General features: G+C 38.1%; 2 long non-coding RNA genes across 4 annotated transcripts in view; one reads left to right on the forward strand and one right to left on the reverse strand.

Moving 5' to 3' along the window:
* Nucleotides 1-11,522, forward strand: part of LOC117068448 — a 32,945-nt gene extending 21,423 nt beyond the window's left edge. The window contains exons 2-5 of the long non-coding RNA XR_004431125.1: nucleotides 3,586-3,776; nucleotides 4,315-4,410; nucleotides 5,832-5,944; nucleotides 11,441-11,522. This is a non-coding gene — a long non-coding RNA (uncharacterized LOC117068448). The remainder of the gene's footprint in view (nucleotides 1-3,585; nucleotides 3,777-4,314; nucleotides 4,411-5,831; nucleotides 5,945-11,440) is intronic.
* Nucleotides 11,479-22,393, reverse strand: part of LOC117068447 — a 41,509-nt gene continuing 30,594 nt past the window's right edge. For all 3 annotated transcript variants that reach the window (XR_004431123.1, XR_004431122.1, XR_004431121.1), the window contains exons 4-5: nucleotides 16,036-16,182; nucleotides 11,479-11,557 (exon numbers count right to left, since the gene is read on the reverse strand). This is a non-coding gene — a long non-coding RNA (uncharacterized LOC117068447). The remainder of the gene's footprint in view (nucleotides 11,558-16,035; nucleotides 16,183-22,393) is intronic.

Raw genomic sequence — 22,393 nt, forward strand, 5'->3', positions numbered from 1 at the left:
ATAGACACATGAAGAGTGAACCCCTTCCAGGGTGGCCTGCCTCAAGAGTTAAATCCTGAGACAATTCTGGGGTCTTAGGGAGGACAAATTTTCTAAGCTTCCAAGGGCTTGTGATTGAGCCCTTCTGAGATTGACAGTGAAAGAGGTACAGTCGTGTGAATCCTAAGAGGTGGCAAAGCTCTGGGCCTTCTGGGGGGCTGATTCAATTCAAGCACAGCAATCATAGATATAGCATCTATAAATCACTTCACAACATAGCTGTTGAAAAAATATAACTTTTTCTTAGAACTTAATTTTAATTTTGAGGACCTCACTGCTTTTCACTTTCTACCAGGTGGTTGAGATAATCCCGGTCCATTTGCCCAGTTATAAGGAGCATTCATGAAATCAGGTTGCTCTGGGAATAGCAGGTTTGAAGCATGACAATATCTTTGGTAATTAACATATGCTCCTAAGCATCATCTCACATTTCCTCTTTCTCCTGCACCCTGAAGCTCTAGTGGCTTTCTCTCTGCTTTCCCTGCATCATGTGGGAAGGCAAGAGAATAATTCAGCTCTGTAACTTCCCTGTCAGGCTAGGAACCAGGGATCAGGGATCCCTGCAAGTCTGTCTATGGCTCCACCCACCTAGACTCCCTCTGCAGCAGTTTTCTCTTTCCAGGGACCTTCCTCCTTTCAGGGGAACTGCCTGGGAAGCAGAGCAAGCCACTCCCTGCCACCCAATTGTGCCTCTGCTTATTACTTCTTTACCAATTACTCTCCTCACAACCTGGAAGCATCTCCCTTTTGGTCCCTCAAGAGCATCCCTTTCTCCAGAAACCTGCTGATGTCACTCATGGGTGTCTCTGTGTTACCCTAAAGACTTCAAAACTCCAAAGACCTTTTTTTTTTTTTTAAAAAAAAAATGCATCTGCATTTTACTCTGCAACTTTCCCCTCCTGGTACAATGAGAATAAAGCAGCTCAACAGCCAGGATGAGGGGTGAAGGAGAGACTGATCATCAGTTAGGAAATTAGAGTAATATTCTGGCTGGGCGTGGTGGCTCATGCCTGTAATCCCAGCACTTTGGGAGGCCAAGGCGGGGGGATCACGAGGTCAGGAGATCGAGACCATCCTGGCTAACATGGTGAAACCCTATCTCTACTAAAAAAATACAAAACAATTAGCCGGACATGGTAGCAGGCGCCTGTAGTCCCAGCTACTTGGGAGGCTGAGGCAAGAGAATGGCGTGAATCTGGAAGGTGGAGCTTGCAGTGAGCCGAGATCGTACCACTGCACTCCAGCCTGGGGGACAGAGCAAGACACCGTCTAAAAAAAAAAAAAAAAAAGAAAAATATTCTACAACAATAATTCACCTACTTACGTATCTATCCCTCCTTACAAAATTCATACACACAAAAAAGCAGGGAAATGTATTGTCCCTTTATAGAACTTGAAATGGATGTGCGTGAGCTTTGCATTTCACATTGTCTCCATTCAGCTACATATACACATACGCGTTACACAGTAGGTAATTTTGTAAGAAAAAAAAAACTCCAGCCTTGGACATGGGCAAGATAAGTTACCAAGTGCCCTTTTAGTAGAGGGCAAAACATAGTATAGTGAACTCTTGGAGGATCATCAGATTCCACAGGAGTCTGCGCCTTTCTATTGACTTTCTGTTGACTATTTTACAATTCTGTAGGGATAGAAGTTAATGTGTAGAAAACCGACAGCAACACTAATTATTCTTGTGGAAAGCAATGCAAATGATTTTTCACCAGTAGAGATACAATTTGATTTCTGCCAATTGGATAAGATAACCCTAAGCATCATTATAATAATTTCCCTAGAGAACAATATTTAGTTTTGCATCTATTAGAAAGTTCATTTCTGCATTCCTGTCTTTATAAATATATCTACATCTATCTATATTTTTCTATTTCTCACATTTTCATTTGATCCAGTATTTATATATTGCTGTTTATTAGTTACATTGAATAAAATCTTCATTGGATAAGATAATCCCAAGCATCATTATAATAATTTCCCTAGAGAACAATATTTAGTTCTGCATCTATTAGAAAGTTCATTTCTGCATTCCTGTCTCTCTTTATAAATATATCTACATCTATCTATATTTTCCTGTTTCTCACATTTTCGTTTGACCCAGTATTTATATATTGCTGTTTATTAAGTTGAATAAAATCTTCAATGTGTTCATTTTATATTTACATAAAAGTCAAGTTTTTTACTTTTGGAAAATTATACTTTAGTGATTTATCATATAAGCCATTTCTTTGTATAAACTGCCACTCTCTTCCCCTCCTTGACTTGTATTCCAAGATAGTTTCTGAGGATTTTTCCACATTTCATTTAGCCTTCACTATCATCTTTACAATAACAGGTAATAAAATTTCCATTTTACCCATTAGAACCTGAGGCTCAGAGAAAGGTTTAGTTGTAGCCCCAAGACAGTTAAAAAATATTTAGTAATAGAGCTGGGGTTTCCAATAAACATTGGGCTTACTTCAAAGCCCTTGTGCCTCTCATGTGTTACTCTGGATCTTTTTAAGGTCAACATTGCTGAGGACTGTACAGTCTTAGAGTAAAAGTAAAAGTATTGCAAGACCTTATGCTCCTCATTTTAAGCCTTTTGAAGAAAAGGCAAACTGTTAACTTTGGAGGATATTTTTAGGGACAGGATCTTGCTCTGCTGCCCAGGTTGAAGTGTGGTGGTATGATCTTGGCTCACTGCAGCCTCGACTGCCCAGGCTTAAGTGATCCTTTCACCTCAGCCTCCTGAGTAGCTGGGACCACAGTCACATGACACCACACCTGGGTTTCTATTGTTTGTAGACACGGGGGTTTCACCATGTTGCCCACGCTAGTCTCAAACTCCCGAACTCAAGCAATCCACCTGCCTTGGCCCCCACAAAGTGCTGGGATTACAGGCTTGAGCCACAGCATCTAGCCCACTTTGGGGTTTTAATTTAAAGCAAATAGCAAAGCAAAGCAAAACACAATACATAAAAATATAACGAAAAACAAAACAACAAGAAAAATTCAAAGCAACTTTGCCTCCCTCCACCATAGAGGCTATAGGATGTTGGCATGGACGTCAATTGCTTGAAGGAATGTGTGGTATTTAAGAGGCTTAACAATGAACAACCTAGTACTGGTGGCAAGGCAGGTACATGTAAAATAAAAAATATTCACAAGATTAAAGGATATAGCCAGGATTTTTTTTTGAAAATTAATGGATAAAACATCATGATTAATTAGTAATTGGTGATCAAATGTATTCTGCCTCACCTTGTTGGAAAGAGAAAAGTATAGATGATAATGTTTTGTATCTGCTTGGTATTCAGGTTAAAAGATAGTCAGTTCATCTCATTTTCCTTTTTCTCCCCTCTCTAAATGGCGAGGTAGCTGTGATTCAAAGATGAATGATACTAGCACTGGGGCACTTCTTCTCATTACATGCATAAGAATTCTTGCTTTCTTCAGATTGGCTTGACTATATTAATTATTTTTTCCTGCCCTGAACCTGTGATTCATGACACTTTGCACAGCTGCTATAAACACTGTTTTCTTAAATTCCAGACACAGTCAATGTGCTAAATGAATAGAGTAAGGGCAGGATTAACTACACAATTTGCAGACATGGCACAAAATGAAAATATAGACCCCATTTGAAACAAGAAACAGAACGTTCTTAGCCCCCCAGAAGTTCCCAGATGCCCTCTCCACTCCCAGCTTTCCTAAGGATACCAACTATCCTGAATTCTAATAGCGTAAGTAAGCTTGGCCTCCTTTTGAGTTTATATTAATGGAATCATGTATGATATCTGACTTCTTTTGCTTAATATTATGAGATTTTCCCATATTTTTGTGTGTAATTGTAATTTGCTCTCATTGCTTGATAACTTTCATTTTATGAAATCTTAAAATTGTTACTACTGGTATCATAGTTAAGTTTCCCTGTTCTCAACACACACACACACACACACACACACCACACACACACACACACACACACACAGTGATGAATTCAGTCTACTCAGCATAGTGGTGGGAAAGGGAGGGTTGCATTTTAACTGGGTTTTGACTTTTGAATAGGCTATCAGTTGCCCAATAGCCATTATGTGTTAAATTTCCTGAAGATATTGGTGCCACACTTAATCGTATCACCTTCTTTTCCAAATGAAAAATTGTTTTCTTCCAGTTAGTGAAGTAATGCACATGACTTTAGCTGGTAACATACCAAATCTGTATTCAACCTGTTTTTCCAGTTCTGGCAACCTGATAACTTTCTCTCCTTTCATTTCCAAGCGATTGGTTTCTAGTTTTTGCCAATTAGTGTGGTGATGATCATGAAGAAATCACATGTATGTGACATACAGAAAAACTCACCGAAGTGAACCACAAGTAAGAAGTGCATTGATTATACTTTAGCTTGTTTTGAATGTAAAGATATGCCATCCAACATTTTCTTGTAATGTTTATGAAGTTTCTCAGACTGTATTATTTGTGCTTTTTAATAAAAGGATTATTGATACATAATTCGCATACCATACAATTCACTCATTTAAAGTATACAATTTGATGGTTTTAGTATATTCAGAGTTGTGCAAGCATCACTTTTATGAATTTTTAAAATTTTTATCATCCCCCAAAAACTCCTATACTCTTTAGTATACTAGTCACTCCCCATTTGCTCTCCACCTCTCCCCCGACCTCCCCTTACGTAGGCAACTGCTAATCTACTTTGTTTCTACAGTTTTGCCTATCCTGGATATTTCACCTTAATGGAATCATGGAGTAAGTGGTACTTTTGCAAATGGCGTATTTCATTTAACATTATGTGTTTAAGGTTTATCCACATTGTAGCATGGATTTGTACATCACTCCTTTTTATGGCCAAATAATACTGCATTGTACAGATATACCACATTTTGTTTATCCATTTATCACTTGATGAACATCTGGATTGTTTCCACCTTTAGCTAGTAGGAATATTGACAGGTTTTCATGTGAAAACATGTTTTATTTTCTTGGGTATACAACTAGAAATAGCATTTTTGGTCATATGGTAACTTTATGTTTAACATTTTTAGGAACTGCCAGACTGTTCTCCAAAGTGACTGCACTGTTTCATATTCCCACCTGCAAAGTATGAGAGTTTCATTTTCTCCACATCTTCATTAAAATTTATTATCTGTCTTTTTTGATTCAAACCATTCTAATGGGTGTGAATTGGTATCTCATTATGATTTTGGTTTGTATTTCCCTGGTGGCTAATGCCATTGAGAATCTTTTCATGTGCTTATTAGCCATTTGCATATCTTATTTGGAGACATGTTTATTTAGATCTTTTGCCCATTTTTAACTTTAGTAATTTGTCTTTTTATTATTAAGTTGTAGGAGTTCTAGGTACTAGAACACATTCTACATTTTATATACAGGTCCCTTATAAGGTATACGATTTGCAAATATTTGTTTCACATTCTGTAGGGTATGGTTTTACTTTCTTGGTGGTATCCTTTGAAGCACAAAAGTTTTTATTTATGATGAAGACCTATCTGTTTTTCTATTGTCATTTCTGCTTTTGGTGTCATTGAACTTTATTCTTAAATATGACTTCAAAGCATTTTTGAATTGTTAATGCTTAAATTTCATTGTATTTTTTTTCTGGAACTTGTACATTTACTATCATCTTAGGAAAGAATTTATGATGGCAAACCAGACAGAGCTTTTATATATGTTTTTGGAGGTTGAAATTCATATTTGTTACCTAAGACTGGTTTAAATAAAAACTTTTTTCTAAAGTAATTTTTTTTTTTTTAAAGAAAGGAAGTAATGGTTCCCAAGGGATGAATGACCTTGGAATCAACTACAGGATAAGAATGTCTGGTGGATGATTGGTATCTGATTATCTTGGCAGCCAAAAAAGGGTCAGGAGGTAATTTGTCTAATAATGTGTACTTACTGATTCTGGGTCCCAGGTCAGACTAAGCATTGTGGGAGGCTGATGAGCAATACAGGACCAGCTCTGTTCTGTTTAGAGTCTCATACTAGTTGGAGGAGACACACGAGGAAGCAGTTCATGAGCACACAGGAAGTAATTCATGAACATACAGGAAGCAACTCATGAACGATCTTCTTAATTCCCAGAGTATCCAGTTTAATGCTCTTCAAGTAAGTCTTCAGTAAATATTTAGATAATTAACTGAAATATATAGAATCAGGGACTTATACAGAACAGACTATAAGAGTGGTGTGACCTTGAGCAAGTCACTTCACCTTTCTGAGCCTCCCTTTATTCAACTGTAAATGGGGAAAGTAAAAATGCTTAGCTCAAAGGGCGGGGCTGTAAGAAAGGGCAAATGAGGGAGACACTGTCTACAAGTGTGCATGTAACTGTCAAGACCCGCAGTTGCAATAGACAGAAGAACAGAGGCAGCAGACAAGAGTGGTTCAGAACAGGGGTTTTGAAATAAAAAAGAACTGGATGAAATGTAGTAGCTATGTGCTCTTAGAAAAATTCTTATCTGTAAAATCTACTTTATAGGACTACAGTGTGGATATTTGAAATAAAGTAATATGTACAGGCTGAGCACTGGGGGATATTTTAAGTAAAAAAGGCAACAGGTACAAAACATAAAAGTATCTAGGTTCTCCCAAGGATGACAGTGTGTGTTGGGAAATAACAAAAACATAAGACAGGGAACACTAAATTGGGGAAGGTCTAAATTGGAGAACTTAAACCAAGCCTGATTGGAAACCTCTGAAGGACTTTAATCAGTGTCTGTCTTTTTGATGCTTGTCTCAGACAGGAGGGAAGGCAATCTGCTATATTGAAGAAAGTCCAGTGATGGTGACCTTGAGACCCGGGTTTAGTTCTAGTTCTGCCACCAGTTAGCTATGGATCTTAGACCAGTCATTTAACCCCTCTAGGCCTTGTCCCAAGTTGAGTTTATTCTGAGAAATGGTAAGCTCCAAGTTGATAGATCTTGCTTTCCTAATGGTGCCATAATCAGATTGCTGCTGAGGTTTAGAAAACAAAGGATGCTGCATCACTTTGGACTGCGGTTAATTTTCTAACAGCCACATAGTTGGTGCTTTTGAACATCCTTGATGGTTTATATGAACGTATCAGCATAAATAAAAATCTAATTCTGATCAAAGAGATGCTTGGCAAAATGTTCCAGGTTGTTCCTGTGTCTTTCAGTAATGTGACTGACATTTCTAAGAAATTCCTGCAGTGCATTTCTTGAACATTATGGAAGTATAACATACATAGAGAAAGTGCTCAAATCCTGAGTTTCCTGCTCTTCTACTTTTCATGAATTAAACACACCCAGGAATCAGTTCCTCACTAAAAAATAGAAAATGACAGGGGCCTTGGAAAACCTGCTTGCTCCCTCTTCTAGTCACTATCTCCCCCCATAATAGCTACTGGTTTCTAGAAGCATAAAATTGTTTTAAATTATCAGAAAACTCATGAAAAATAGTGATTTCTGGGTCTTTAAAGGTGTTTAAATGCCATTCATAAACCTAATTCTTTGCTTGTGCCTAGCTAAGCAGGTGCAACGTATTTGGAAAATAATTTGGCAATATACCTCAACACCTGTTAACATGTTTATGCTATTCTGTTTTTGGAAATTTATCCAAAGAAAATATTTCAAAAAGAATTATTTTGCATTCGTGAATATTTTCACTTCACAGTTCCCTCTAATTACTAAACCAGGAGGTAACCTAGACATTCAATAATAGGTGAATTATTAAGTAGTTTATAGATCCAAATCATAAAATATTAAGCAGCCATTTAATGGAAAAGTACTTATCTTGTTAATGTTTAGTAAAAATTAAAAGTGAAAAGTTTAATGTGCTAGAACCATATATGTAAGACTCAAATGCATATGAGCAAGATCAGGAAAATATTTAGGAAGGGATGCTGGTTCCTTTCTACATCTGTTCTATTACAAAATTGTTAGTGTAATTAAAATCTGATGGGAAGAACAATGACTCAAGCTCAATTTTAAATGTTGTTGTACTTTAACATTTTTGTCATCTGGATAGCTGTTAGTTAACTTTTAGTTTTAAAAAAAGTCTTTGCAATAAGCATGTACAAGCTTTTCTATTTAAAATATAGAATATTTTAGCAATAATCTATTGTATGTTTCAAAATAGCCAGAAGAGAACAATTTGAGTGTTCCTGGCATAAAGAGAAGATGGTGGGTGTATAAATTGCTACAGCATTTAGAAAACAATCAATCAATAATCGGTAAACTAAGAATGCATGTGCCCTTTTACCCAACCATTTTGCTTTTGGAAATCAATCCCATGTTAGTAACAGTGGCAGGACTCAAAGATATGTGTATCAAATTTAGCAAGGTGTCATAAGACTGTTTGTAGTAGAAAAATAAACAGTCACAAACAAAACAAAACAAAATACCTGGACACAGACTGAATGTCCATCAGCTGTGCAAGGATTGGCCAAACTGTGGTACATCCATAGAATGAAACATTTTGCAGGTATAATACGGAATAATTAGATCTTCAAGATTTACTTGGAGGAATACTCAAGAATGATTGCTAAGTGAGATGAGAAGTTTGAAGAGTAATGTAAATAATACAAACTTATTTTGTAAAAACGTTACAAAACATGACACACATTTGTTGAGTCATGGAGAAATATGTGAAATAATTCTCTGGCTCCCTTGGAAATAAGGATCTACATATTAAATTTTTCCTAACATATCTTTGTATCACTGAGCCTGAATACATGTTATTGTGTAATTTCTGAAGAGAAATTTAATTTTAAAAAGTTAAAACTTTTGGTTGGGCATGGTGGCTCATGCCTATAATCCCAGTACTTTGGGAGGCCGAGGCAGATGGATCACCTGAGGTCAGAAGTTGGAGACCAGCCTGGCTAACATGGTGAAACCCTGTGTCCCACTAAAAATACAAAAAATTAGCTGGCCATGGTGGCAGGTGCCTGTAATCCCAGCTACTCAGGAGGCTGAGACAGGAGAATCGCTTGAACCAGGGAGGGAGAGTTTGCAGTGAGCCGAGATCGCGCCATTGCACTCCAGCTTGGGCAACAAGAGCGAAACTCTGTCTCAAAAAACAAAAACAAACAACAACAAAAAAAAACAAAATGTTTTAAAAGTCATTGATTTTTCCAAAGCACTTACACTTGGGTACTCAAAAAAATTATGTGACATAAATTTCTAAGTATAGAATTATTACTGCCAGGCGTAGTGGCTCACGCCTGTAATCCTAGCACTTTGGGAGGCCAAGGCAGGCGGATCACGAGGTCAGGAGATCAAGACCATCCTGGCTAACACAGTGAAACCCCGTCTCTACTAAAAATACAAAAAAATTAGCCGGGCGTAGTGGCGGCGCCTGTAGTCCCAGCTACTTGGGAGGCTGAGGCAGGAGAATGGGGTGAACCCGGGAGGCGGAGCTTGCAGTGAGCCGAGATTTGCACCACTGCACTCCCGCCTGGGCGGCAGAGCAAGACTCTGTCTCAAAAAAAAAAAAAAAGAATTATTACTAATGTGGCTATTTCATCTAATACCAAATGGCATGCATGTAAGAGTCTACATATGATTCCACCTGTGTAGTGTCATGAACAATCTAAACACTAGTAAAATAGCATGAAACCAATTAAGAATATTTTTATTGGATGCTCATTTTTGGTGCATATGAGAACTATTTTTGGTTGATTTTTTAAAAAAGTAGAATTGTATAGCATCCTTAGTTTTTTTTCTGGCAAATATAACATTTTCCTAAGTGTTAATCTTTTGATTTCTGACATTTACAAATACTTGAGCCTCACTTTCAGTTAGTAAAATGCTGCCACCCCTTCCTCTGTTTACTTCGGATGGGGTGGGGCAGAAACTTGAACTAGCACCCAGATGTGACTGCTGGCATTCCCCATCCTTAGCCCTGTTCACACGGGCTCAACTTGCTTCATGGAAGGGGTGGAGCTCCCATCAGCTTCATCCCCAGCAACCACCTGCTTCACGGTGACAGATGAGAGTTCTTGGTTCCCAGAGCCACAAACAGAACAGAGGAAACACTTAGATGAATAGAAATTAGTTGTCTGGCCCCTAGGGTCTATAACAGGTAAAGGTCCTAAAATTTTTATTTTTCTCTTACCAAAAGCTCATCTGATGAAGGACCTCTTGCAATCAGCTAAGGGGCCAAGGGGCATCTTTGATGTGCTGGCGAAATCAGTGCCTATAGGAACAAACTTTGGTTAATTTCATCTTAAATTCTAGTAAAAAACATAGAACATGAAATCTGCACTCTAAACAAATTAAGTGTATGAGTTTTTTTTTTTTTTTTTTTCCCAGTTACATTTCTTTTACAGTGTTTACTTTTCAGGTGAGAAAACTCTGACATGTGATTTTTTATCCTCCAAACCATAGAACAATAAATTATGGTGTGACATTGAATTTTGAACAGCCCAGATTACAGAAAAAGAGCGTCTCTGCCTTGGGTCTCAGGAAATATTATACCTCTAACAGTCCTGCTTCTGTTACTAACATGGGATAGATTCCCAAAAGCAAAGCTCCTCCTTCTGGCAACACAAAATATCCCACGCAGACTGCCTGTAGCTATTGAGACAGCTTTGATCCTAAAGACTGTTAATAAATTACTTTGGAATTCAGCATTACAATAATTTAGTTTTTGAGAGGGACTCTTCTTAAGGGTTCCATTGAGTTTTCAATTGATACTTTTTTGTTAAAAAAGGGTAATTGTAATAAAAGAGAAATATTTTTGCATTGTAATTTTCCATTTTATGTAATGATATATTACAATCATCCTATGAGGGAGAAAAAAGCAGATACTATTATTCTTATTTTATGAATCAGAAAACTGAGCCCAGAGAGGTGAAGCTACTTGCCCAGGATCGCATCTTGTGAACAAAAGCAGCACACACAGTTTTATCTGAAAGCATAAGAGGCAATCTCTCCTACTCTACAGCATAAGGGTGAGAATGATACTAATGAACACTAATCAGTTGTTAATTCTCTCTAGGTAAGTCCTAGAGCCTCCCTACTTTGGTAACTCCATCAGTGTCCTGAATTAGAGCAAGAAGGTGTGGCATTCTACACCTAAACTCCCCTGTGTCTTATTCATATGTATATCAGTTGTTTGTGTTGGAAACTGCCTGAGTAAATACACTCACTGTAGAACAAAATAAACAAGAATACAAACGTGGCATATATTCACCCAAACATACATATATTTATAGTCACATAAAGGCCAACCCTCATCAGTATGTAGTGAATGCAATATTCATAGAGGTGATCTTTTAAGTAAAATGTGTAAAGGACAGCAGATGTGTTTTGACAACCACAGATAGAATAAATTACGTCTTCTAGAACCTCTTCTTGGCAATTGTCTCAGTGCAGTAGAAATTGCTGTATGTTATTTTCAGAATCCACAGACATTGCTCCATTCAAAGAAGTTATTGTTCTCATCTCGACTGGTGCTATCTTGTGAGGAAATGCTCATCGCAGTACACAAAGAAGATGCCGGAGGACCCACAAGAAAACTAGAAAGGTGGAAACCATATATTGTAATATACCAAGTAGTAGTAATATACCAAGTAGTAGTAATATACCAAGTAGTTGAATTCCACAAGGACATTCATTCAATAATAATGAACAAAAAGAAACAGGCTTTTGTTTGTTTGTTTGTTTTGAGACAGAGTCTCGCTCTGTCGCCCAGACTGGAGTGCTGTGGCGCGATCTCGGCTCATTGCAACCTCCGCCTCCCGGGTTCAAGAGATTCTCCTGCCTCAGCCTCCTGAGTAGCTGGGACTACTCAGGAGTAGTCCCATGGTGGCACATGCCACTGTGCCCGGCTAAGTTTTTGTATTTTTTTTTTTTTTTTTAGTTGAGACGGGGTTTCACCATGTTAGCCAGGATGGTCTCCATCTCCTGACCTTGTGATCCACCTGCCTCAGCCTCCCAAAGTGCTGGGATTACAGGCATGAGCCACCGTGCCTGGCCTTTTTGTTTTTAACTTAACCTGGATTTTAGAGGTTGCACCAGCATCAAATGCTCTGCAAGAAGGACAACCTCTCTCAATTCCTTCTGAATCTTTTTGGGATGTCCTTGCAGGTTTCTTACATACATTCTGCAAATAAATCCTCTTGTCTTAGCGAAGGGAACACAGGAGAACAAGCACTCCACATTTCTTCCCCAGTGAAGAAGGGAAAAAGGAGTCACTCTGCTTTGACTCCTTGTTCTAATCAATCCCTAACTATCCTAGGGCATGGCCACTACTGGCTTGGGCCTGGAGCCTGCCAACATCCTCACGAAATCAGCTGACCTGTAATATGGAGGCTGGTGACATTTGTGCTGAGAGTGACAGTTCCTCAATGCTGTGGCTAATTGTTCTCTCCAAGTGTCGTGGAGAGTGTAAAACGCAATTTTATCTTTTCATTTGCTCTTCTATGAGAGTCTCTATCCACCCTTCCATCTCAAACATACTCAGGGGCTACTTCAAGGAAGGTGCTCCCCTACCTGTGACACTGCTCCAGTATTCTTGAATCAATGTTGTGGCTTAGACTTACAGATCTCTGTTAAATCTGTCTTAGTGGTCCTACCTCACACGCCCTCCAAACCTGTGTGGATACACTTGAGTCCTTAGAACAAATGCAGTTCAGACACAAAGAGGACCCATCTCCATGGACTAGATGCTCAGGTATCAGAAACATTCCAGTTTTAAAGGCAGCCTGCTTGAGGCCATAAATACGCCAAAGGGAGAGTTATCTGGTAAGTCCCCACCTCCAGAGGTGATGGGGGGAGACTCGGAAGGCATATACAACAGCATGTTAGGCTCTTTATAACTACGTTATCCTTGAAGGGTAATTGGACTTGCCCAGAGGCCAAGCATCCCTTGGAAGAATTGGTGATGTCCTGGGAGCACGGTGGCCTGTGGTGTCTCCTCCAGGCATTTCTAGAACAAACTTGGGAGTTTTCATTACACTCATCAGTGCTCTGTTGTTCTTATCCGCAGGCTTGCTGTCTTGTCAGGGAAGTGATGTAGAACAAAGTTTATTTTTCCCCTTAACCTCCTTGATTTGCCAAGGACGACTGATTTCATTTGTAATTCAGTATCTGTTTAGGTAAGAGTGCCCTTAGATTGCACTTGCAGAGAGAATGGAGGAGAGAAAGATATGAGTCCGGAGAGACTGGTTCCACCCAGGGCAGAAATGTCTTTTTGATGTCTGAGGGCTGGAGAGCCTCATGTGCTCCACCTTGTACCTTTTGGACACCAGGCCGCCCCACAGCTTGCCTTTATCTCGATAATACTTTGTTAAATGCTCAACTATTCCATCAAGTCATGTCTCTCCAACTTAAGCGGCATTGCTGTATAAGCTTTGAAATATTTCTCTGAAGTCCTCAGATCTTCGTGTTTACAAACATTACCTTGGTACTCACTGAGTTAGTATTCACGAAACCTCTTGCCATCAATACCTTCATAAATCATGTCGAATGTGTGCTATTATATTTAAATCCTAAGCATTCTCATCACCATTGTCTCAACTATTGATATGATTATGTCAAATCTGGCATGGGGTGTCATTAGATGTCTTGAGGTGAATTCATCTTTTTCTCACCCATTGAAGGCACATGGTAGGCGAGTGCCAAATGAATAAATGGGCCTCAATTTACTAATCTGTGAAGTGGGGAGGTTGGAACAGCCTATGATAAGGTCCTGCTCAGCCCAAACATTTGATGATTCCTTAAGGCTATGTCATCATAGCTGCTAAGGGGACTGTGCCACGCATTGGATAAATGAGTTAGACATGACTGCACCCTGTGACTAGATTTCTTCCTCAGGTAGAGGACATTACACATACATGTAATGTATGTGTAATTTCTTCCTTAGGTAGAGGACATGCACATACATGTAAGGTCATAGAATGAAGACAAATTCATGGTACGTAGAATTGGCTTTAGGATGAAAATGTTTCCTTTTGAAAGGTAAACAAATGTTTTCAGGAAATTCTTTAGAAAAGAGAATGTTTTCAGAAAATTCTTTAGAAAAGACAATGAAAAGAGGCCAGGCATGGTGGCTCACGCCTGTAATCCCAGCACCTTGTGAGGCTGAGGCAGGTGGATCACCTGAGGTCAGGAGTTCAAGACCAGCTTGGCCAACATGGTAAAACCCTATCTCTACTAAAAAAAAATGCAAAAATTAGCTGGGAGTGGTGGTGCGCACCTGTGATCCCAGCTACTCCAGAGGCTGACCCAGGAGAATTGCTTGGACCTGGGAGGTGGAGGTTGAAGTAAGCTGAGACTGCACCACTGCACTCCAGCCTGGGCAACAGAGCCAGATTCCGTCTCAGGAAAAAAAATAAAAATAAAAAGAAGATAATAAAAAGATAATTTGTTTTTTACATCTTGAAGTAGCCAAAACTTAGTTTAATTCTTCCATTGTGCATTTGAAAACATCTATGTAGGACAAGCAAGTTAGAGATCTCATATACTACCTAAGAACTAAAGTTAACAAAATTGTATTGTATTAGACATTCTTTTTTTTTTTTTTTTTTTTTTGAGGCGGAGTCTCGCTCTGTCACCCAGGTTGGAGTGCAGTGGCCGGATCTCAGCTCACTGCAAGCTCCGCCTCCCCGGTTTACGCCATTCTCCTGCCTCAGCCTCCCGAGTAGCTGGGACTACAGGCGCCAGCCACCTCGCCCGGCTAGCTTTTTGTATTTTTTAGTAGAGACGGGGTTTCACCGTGTTAGCCAGGATGATCTCGAACTCCTGACCTCGTGATCCGCCCGTCTCGGCCTCCCAAAGTGCTGGGATTACAGGCTTGAGCCACCGCGCCCGGCCTGTATTAGACATTCTTGTTAAATAAGTAGATTTTAGCTGCTCTTGTCACACATACAAAAATAACTATGAGATACGATAGATAGATATGTTAGTCTACTCCAGTAAGTAACCATATTATCTATATGTATCCCATAACATTATGTTGTAAACCTCCAATCTATATAGTAAAATGTATTTAAAGAAAGCATCTCAACTTCATTCAATCACTCTCAAGGTGATTGGTTGGTATGTTGGACTGTTATTTATAGGCTCCCAATGAGAAAACATATATACTTGTGTTAGGGGACTGTTTCTGATTTGAGATGTTTACACCTAATGTGGGACAAGTTACATAGCTTTGAAGATGGGCTTGAATTCTGGATCTGATCTGTTACCTACCAACCCTGAGCTTTTAGCCACTCTGAAACTCAATTTCCCCATCTGTATAATATATAGGATGTACATGATTTCACCTATGTTTCTAGACTTTTGGGTACCCTATGGTGTGTTTATTGTACTTTTTTCCAACTAACAAATACACAATTTTAAATTTAGTGCCTACTATTTGAAAATATAACTGACATGTTATTTTAAAATAAGTCTATCCGGTGGCTTCCAATTTTTCAGACAGTCAGTCGGTGGAAGGAGTTTCCATTTATAGAAGTGAAATGCATATTAATGGGAAATAAAACATTATCCTTAAAGAGAGGACAAAAATCCCAGGAAATGACCCAGAAATACTCTTGGAAACAGTAAGTGTTTAATTTTCCCTAAACTAGAAAACTGGTCATTCAGGATGGAGTGCAGAAGAACTAAGAGAAAAAGGAGTAATAATGATTGCTATGGAAGAAAGATCCTATAGTGACACTGAGGGCTCAAAACTACCACCCTCCATGGCCACCCTCCATGAAAAGCTCCGGATGGAACAAAAAGAGGAGCCCTGGGCCCATGGAATCCCCACCAGGCCTGCCAGGTTAATGCTGCCTTTCTCTCCATGCCAGTGAGGAAAGTCGTGTGGTGCATTGTGATTAATCGTGTAATATGGACACCAGATTGTCCCCAAAGTCTCCATTTAGTACCACTTTCACCATTAAGTTCCCAGTTACCAGTTTGAGGTTGCTTTTCCTTCTAATGAGATTGACCTGTTACAAGGACCTAGCAGCATAGAAACAGAAAAATCTTTACCTGTTCAATCTCCTACCTGTTTATATATGTCAGTTTTGAGTAACTCAATCTTCCCATTTAGACTCCAAGAGAGGGATTTCTATTTTGATGGAACTGAACACTCTTCTTTTGCAGTGGCAGAAACTGTACCCAGGACAGCCATGTGACTTGCACCAGCAACTGGCTAATGGCAGAGATGGGGTTAGAACTGGTTTCTCCTAACCCTAAGTCCAGGGCTCTTTTCATACAACCGTGCCTATCCTATGCAGAACATAACTCTACAAAGAGATACAGTGTAAACACTCATCCTTATTCCTTAAGGAAATAGACATTTCATGTGTTTGGTTGCAGCAGCTTTGGGAGGAGACCCTCTATGAATGGGCCTTCTGCTGAATGGCTGATTCCCAGAGGTTCCAAGGAAAGATTAGATGCCACAGATAACAAGGAGAGACTCCATGATGAGAGCTCAGGCATAAATGTTTATGGGTCTGGGCATGAAAGGGTCTGGGCATGAAAGGAAGCCAGTATGAGTCAGAGCAGGCTCATTAGGGCTAGTAGGTAAGGCCAGGGCCGCGGAGATAAGATTTATTCTAATGAAGCCATTTGGGGAGTGCCTCCTGCCATTTCCTATGCTCTGTTTCTGTTTTTGGCTTATGCAATCCCACAACCTATGCTAAATCCTTTGTTGTGATGTGTTCAGGTAGATGCCACACATCCAGAAATTCTTCTCTTACAAAAAAGAAAATGAGGCTGGATGAAGACTGCCTCTCTCTTAAACATTCTTTTATATGACTTTCCTTGGCTATGCCATTCTGAATTGTGTAGCCAAACATCTCCTCTCCTCTTTTATGTGGAATTCTAAGTTTTACCTCATAGGAACATTATGTGTCAGCACCATCACTGGGTGAATGAAGGTCTATTTCTGCATGGTTCTAGAAGGTAGCCATTAGCCACAAGTGGCTATTTAAATAAATTAAAATTCAGTGAAAATAAAAGTACACTTCTAAAATCACGAGTCACATTTCAATTGCTCAATTGCCACCTGTGGCTGGTGACTTCCAAACTGGTGAGTTATAATCACAGAAAGTTCTTTGGCAGCACTGATTTATTCAATAAGGATTAAAGAAGTGGGTTGGGCAATTTACCAGATTAGATTAGATACACTAAATTACTCTTCTAACTGAAGCAATGAAAATGTTGGGTGGAATATTTTTCTAAAAAAAAAAAAATGTAAGTGCTTCATTGAGCTAGCATTAGGCAAAAAAGAATCTGCAGTCTGCAGCCTCCACATAGAAGTGAAAGCAGAATCCTATAACTCAGGTAAACACTGCAGCTGGAGCTTCCTTAAGGATTCTAAGAAACGTGGGGGAACTTGAGCTTTTGATTAGCTCTTTGGATACAGGGTATGGGTGTAAATTTTAGGGCCCACCCAAAGTGAAAGTCTCGTAGGAGACTGCACAATGCTTGGATCCTTAAGGGCTATGCCCCTGGAGATAAGGTGAACTAGGAAAGAAAATCTCTCTGCGCAGAAAGGAAAATCAGTAAAGCTTGTGGTTTTTAACCTTAGTGCTGAATGGAGGGAAAAAGTCTCTTTTAAATATATGTAATCATAAGCCAGCTCTGAAGTGGGTTTTAGTTCATTTTTACACTGCCTGTGCAGTCTAGAAAATGTCACTCAGATCTTCTAATGTAAGTGGTAGCAATTTGGTAATACCTTTGGCACCTGGCAGATGAAAATGCATATCCTTTTTTAAAACCTTGAATTCAAACTCACATTAAAAAATTCACGGAGATTACATTTCAAATAAAAATTAGTAGCTCACAGTTCAAAAATTCACAATGCACAAGGAAAGGTGATACCACCGATGAAAATCAGCAGATAGAATAAAAATGGCCTGTTATAGAATATAAAATAATATATGCCAGTTAATTTGAAAACTTAGCTGAAATTGGCAATTTCGAAGAACTGTCAAAGGAAAACTTGGATATAGCTAGAAACTTCAAAAGATGTATTTTGTTTGAAGCTAAAAATATTCCCACACAGAAAGCACTAGCCCCAAATTTTCTGTGCAGTCTACTAGACATTCTTAGGATAAATAGTTGGGGTATTATACAATCTATACCAGAGTATATTAAAAGCAGAAATGCTATCCTACTCATGGATGAAACAAAGTAACCTTGATACCAAATTCTGACAAAAACACGAATGTTATAGGGTAATTTTACTTACTAGCACAGATATGAAAACCTTCAACTAGAATGAACCAAATCCAGCAAAATATAAAAATTATAATATTTATCATTGCCAGGTTTGCTTATCTCAGTCTGACATTAGATAACTTATTAATGTGATTTATTTAATTAGCAAATTAAAGAAGAAAAAATATCTGATCATCTCAATAGATGCAGAAAAATCATCTGAGAAAAATTACCATTCATTCATGAAAACAAAACACGAAACAACCTCTCGGCAAACTAGCAATGGAAGGGAGCATTCTTTTTTTTTTTTTTTGAGGCGGAGTCTCGCTCTGTCGCCCAGGCTGGAGTGCAGTGGCCGGATCTCGGCTCACTGCAAACTCCGCCTCCCGGGTTCACGCCATTCTCCTGCCTCAGCCTCCCGAGTAGCTGGGACTAGAGGCCCCTGCCACCTCGTCCGGCTAGTTTTTTGTATTTTTTATTAGAGACGGGGTTTCACTGTGTTAGCCAGGATGGTTTCGATCTCCTGACCTCGTGATCCGCCCGTCTCGGCCTCCCAAAGTGCTGGGATTACAGGCTTGCGCCACCGCGCCCGGCGGGAAGGGAACATTCTTAACCTGATAAAGGATCTGTACCAAAATGTATAGCCTCTTTAATGGTGGTAGATTGAAAGCATTTCTTGTAAGATTAAGAGCAAGAAAAAATGCCTGCTATAGTAATTTCTTTTCATGATTATACCAGAGACCTAGGGAAGATCAGCAGGTAAGATAAATATCTGAAAGGCTAAAATAAAATTTTCATTATTCATAGATGATGCAATTGTCTATATTATACACCAAAAAGAAAGTTCAGTTAAATATTAGAAAAAATAAGAGAATTAATAAGGTAGCCAGATACAAATCTAAATATAAAATTAATTGAATATTCATAAACAGTAATTAATTGTATGAAGCAATTTTAACATATGCCATCTAGAAAAAGAAACATAAAAATATAAACTACTTAGGGATTGATACACTAAAGGTTGTGTAAATGCTTTATGGAAAAATAAAACATATTTAAAAACATTTTTTAACAATCTAAGTTAGAATATACAACATAGCTAAATGAAGGATTCTATAAAGATGTAAATTCTCACCAAATTGATCTGTATATTTAATGCAATTGCAAGCAAAATTTCAGTAGGGTTTTTTAGGCATGAAGCTTGAAAAGATGATTCTAAAGTTATCTAAAAGAATGAAAAGGTAAAAATAAATGAAACACTCCTGAAGACACAACAAGTCATAGAGACTTTCTTCTACTGAGAGTGAAAAATATTATTATTATACTGATTGAGATAGCATGCTGTTTGTGCTGGAATAGACAGATGGCCCTATGAAATATAGCACAGAGCTCAAAACAAACTTCTGCCTGCCTGGAAATTTGATTCATAAAACAGCAAGTATAGTCAGTGTTAGACTAGACTATGCAGTAGTAACAAATTACCCCTCACATTTCTCAGGGTACAAATCCAGTGTAAATTGTCTGGAATGAGTGGGTGTGGGTATGTGCTCTGCTCCTCAGAATCACTCAGGGATCCAGGCAAACAGAGCCTTCCTGGCCTTGTGCAGAAAGGAAAATCAGTAAAGCTTGTGGTTTTTAACCTTAGTGTTAAAACAGTAAATCAGTAAAGCTTGTGGTTTTTAACCTTAGTGTACTTTTGAGAACCCTGTGGCTTGTTTTGTCACTGTGGCATGGATAGCAAGAATGAGAGGGTCATGTGCCAGCTTGTAAATTCTTTGACTTAGAAGTGACCCGTCATAGGCCTTTCCTCATAAATTAGCCATGTGATTCCATATAACTAGAAGGGAACTGATAAATGTAAAGGACCATATGGAAATTTCGTAAATAACAAATATGACTGTTCGTGGGTATCAAAGATCATGAGCAAACTGATAGCCTCTTTTATAAGTGGTTTAAGAAAAAACTCAAAATTTTGGGGAGAAATGGTCAGGTGGCATAAACAAAAATTTTCATAGTCAAAAAAAAAAAACCAAAATACAGATGGCTCAAAATATATAAAAGAATCCTAAAATGTATTTGTATTAATAAGAGTTAAAATTAAAACGAAAATGGAACACCATGGTATGCTGCCATTTTGGTAAGATTTTAAATGTTTGAAAATGATTAAGATGTAGGGGAACTAAGACTTCCATCCACTGTGGGTTGGGGTGTAATAAACAGTACAAGAACTTTGGAAAACAGTTTAGCATCTAGTATGGTACAGAACCTATGCATTTCTGTAATTCAAGAATCTATTTCAAGAGACAATTGTGTACAGTACTCATGTAATAAAATGTGTATAAGAGTGTTCACATCATGATTCAGATTAACCCCAAGTTGAAAACCACCTAATTTTGATTAAAGTAAACTGAATCAGTAAATAGTAATATAGTCACCCAGTGAAATAAAATTCAGCCATGAAAAATGAATAAATACATAACAGTTAAATGCCTCAACATGGATAACCTCAAAAACGCAATGTTGAATGCAGAAGTCTTAGAAGAATACTTATAGCAAAATTCTATTTATAGAGTTCAAAACCAAACAAAACTAAGTTATATGTATACCTAATGTGTATCATATAAAATTATAAAAATCATATCTGATACATGTATTTACAGATACATAGGAAAACCTTTAAAAATTGGAAGACAAAAATGATTCACACACAAATCAACATCAGGAATGAGAGAGGGATGTGATGTGAAAGAGACACACATGGAAGGTTCTAAAATATGAGTAATTTTAAACCTGGGTGATGGAAACACACCCAATTCTTTAAACTATATGTATTAATACCCTTGTATATTTCATCACATGAACAATAGTGAAAGTTCTGAATTACCTGGAGTCATCTAGGTAATAGAACTGCAACCCTTTTTCACCAGATCACTTGGCTTCTTCTGCCACATACATTCCTCAGCATCCATTCTAAGATGGAAATTTTCTTCCTTTTTCCTCACCTATTCCTTGGTCATCACCACTTTTTATTAGGTTGATGCAAAAGTAACTATGATTTTTGTAATAAAGTAATGCAAAAACTGCAATTACTTTTGCACCAACCTAATAATATGTTGCCTATCTTCCAGAAATCTATGGACATCTCTCGTTTTCTAACTCCTAGTTAGAACTCCTAGTTCCAACTCCTAGTCTCTTGTTTTAGAATAATATAATCTCTCTCTCTCTCTCTCTCTCTTCTCCTCTCTCTCTCTCTCTCTGTGTGTGTGTGTGTGTGTGAGAGAGAGAGAGAGAGATACATAATTCAGGGCCCAGAAGAGAACTTAGAAATACTAATTTACAGAGATATTGTATCCACAAGGCAAGAACAGGATGCTATAAAATGGAACAAAGTGTATGAAAGAATCATTTTAATTAAAAGAGACAAAAGTGAAGAAATTCTTAAAATGTAGAACAACAAGAAAAGAAGACAGGAAGTTCTAAAGAAGTAATAAGAGACATAAAGGATATATCAAGGAGGTACAACAGCCAGCAAGTAGTAGTGCCAGAAAGAAATAACATGGGGAGTTGAGGATTCTAAATTATCTAAGAAGCAATATAAAAATATTTTTCAGAGCTGAAAGAAAACAGTTTTTTTTAAAACTGACATCTAGATCCTGATTATGAAATATGAGAATACTAAGGATGAAGAGGAAAAAAAGTTATTTCAGCAGTAGAATTATTATTAAAAGCATAAGATACTGGGAAAATAAAGGAACAGTGTCTTTGGATTGTTGAAGAAAAATAATTTTCCTTCTTCCCTTTATTTTGTCCCCCTCATTTCTATCCATCCATCCATCCATCCATCCATCCATCCTTTCATTCATGTATCCATCCATCTATCCATCCATGCATGCATCCATCCATCCATCCATCCATCCATCCATCCCTCCATCCCTCCATCTAGCCATGCTAACTCATCTTTCCTGGTTTTTCTTTCATAGTCTATGCATTCCTGAGCTATTTCCTTATAGCAGTTGCTGTGTGCATTATAAACAGATCCTTCAAGTTTTTCCTCTTAAATCCAAACAATATTATTAGTTCTTCTAGTATGACATTTGTTTGTTGGACTGTTTTTAGATCTGTATTGGAATTTTTGTCCTTGTGCTTCGTTTTTGTCAAAATATATTATTATAATGAACATTATCCTGAATCTTGCT

Source organism: Trachypithecus francoisi, unplaced genomic scaffold, assembly GCF_009764315.1.
Source record: "Trachypithecus francoisi isolate TF-2019V2 unplaced genomic scaffold, Tfra_2.0 Lachesis_group21, whole genome shotgun sequence".
Taxonomy (NCBI): domain Eukaryota; kingdom Metazoa; phylum Chordata; class Mammalia; order Primates; family Cercopithecidae; genus Trachypithecus; species Trachypithecus francoisi.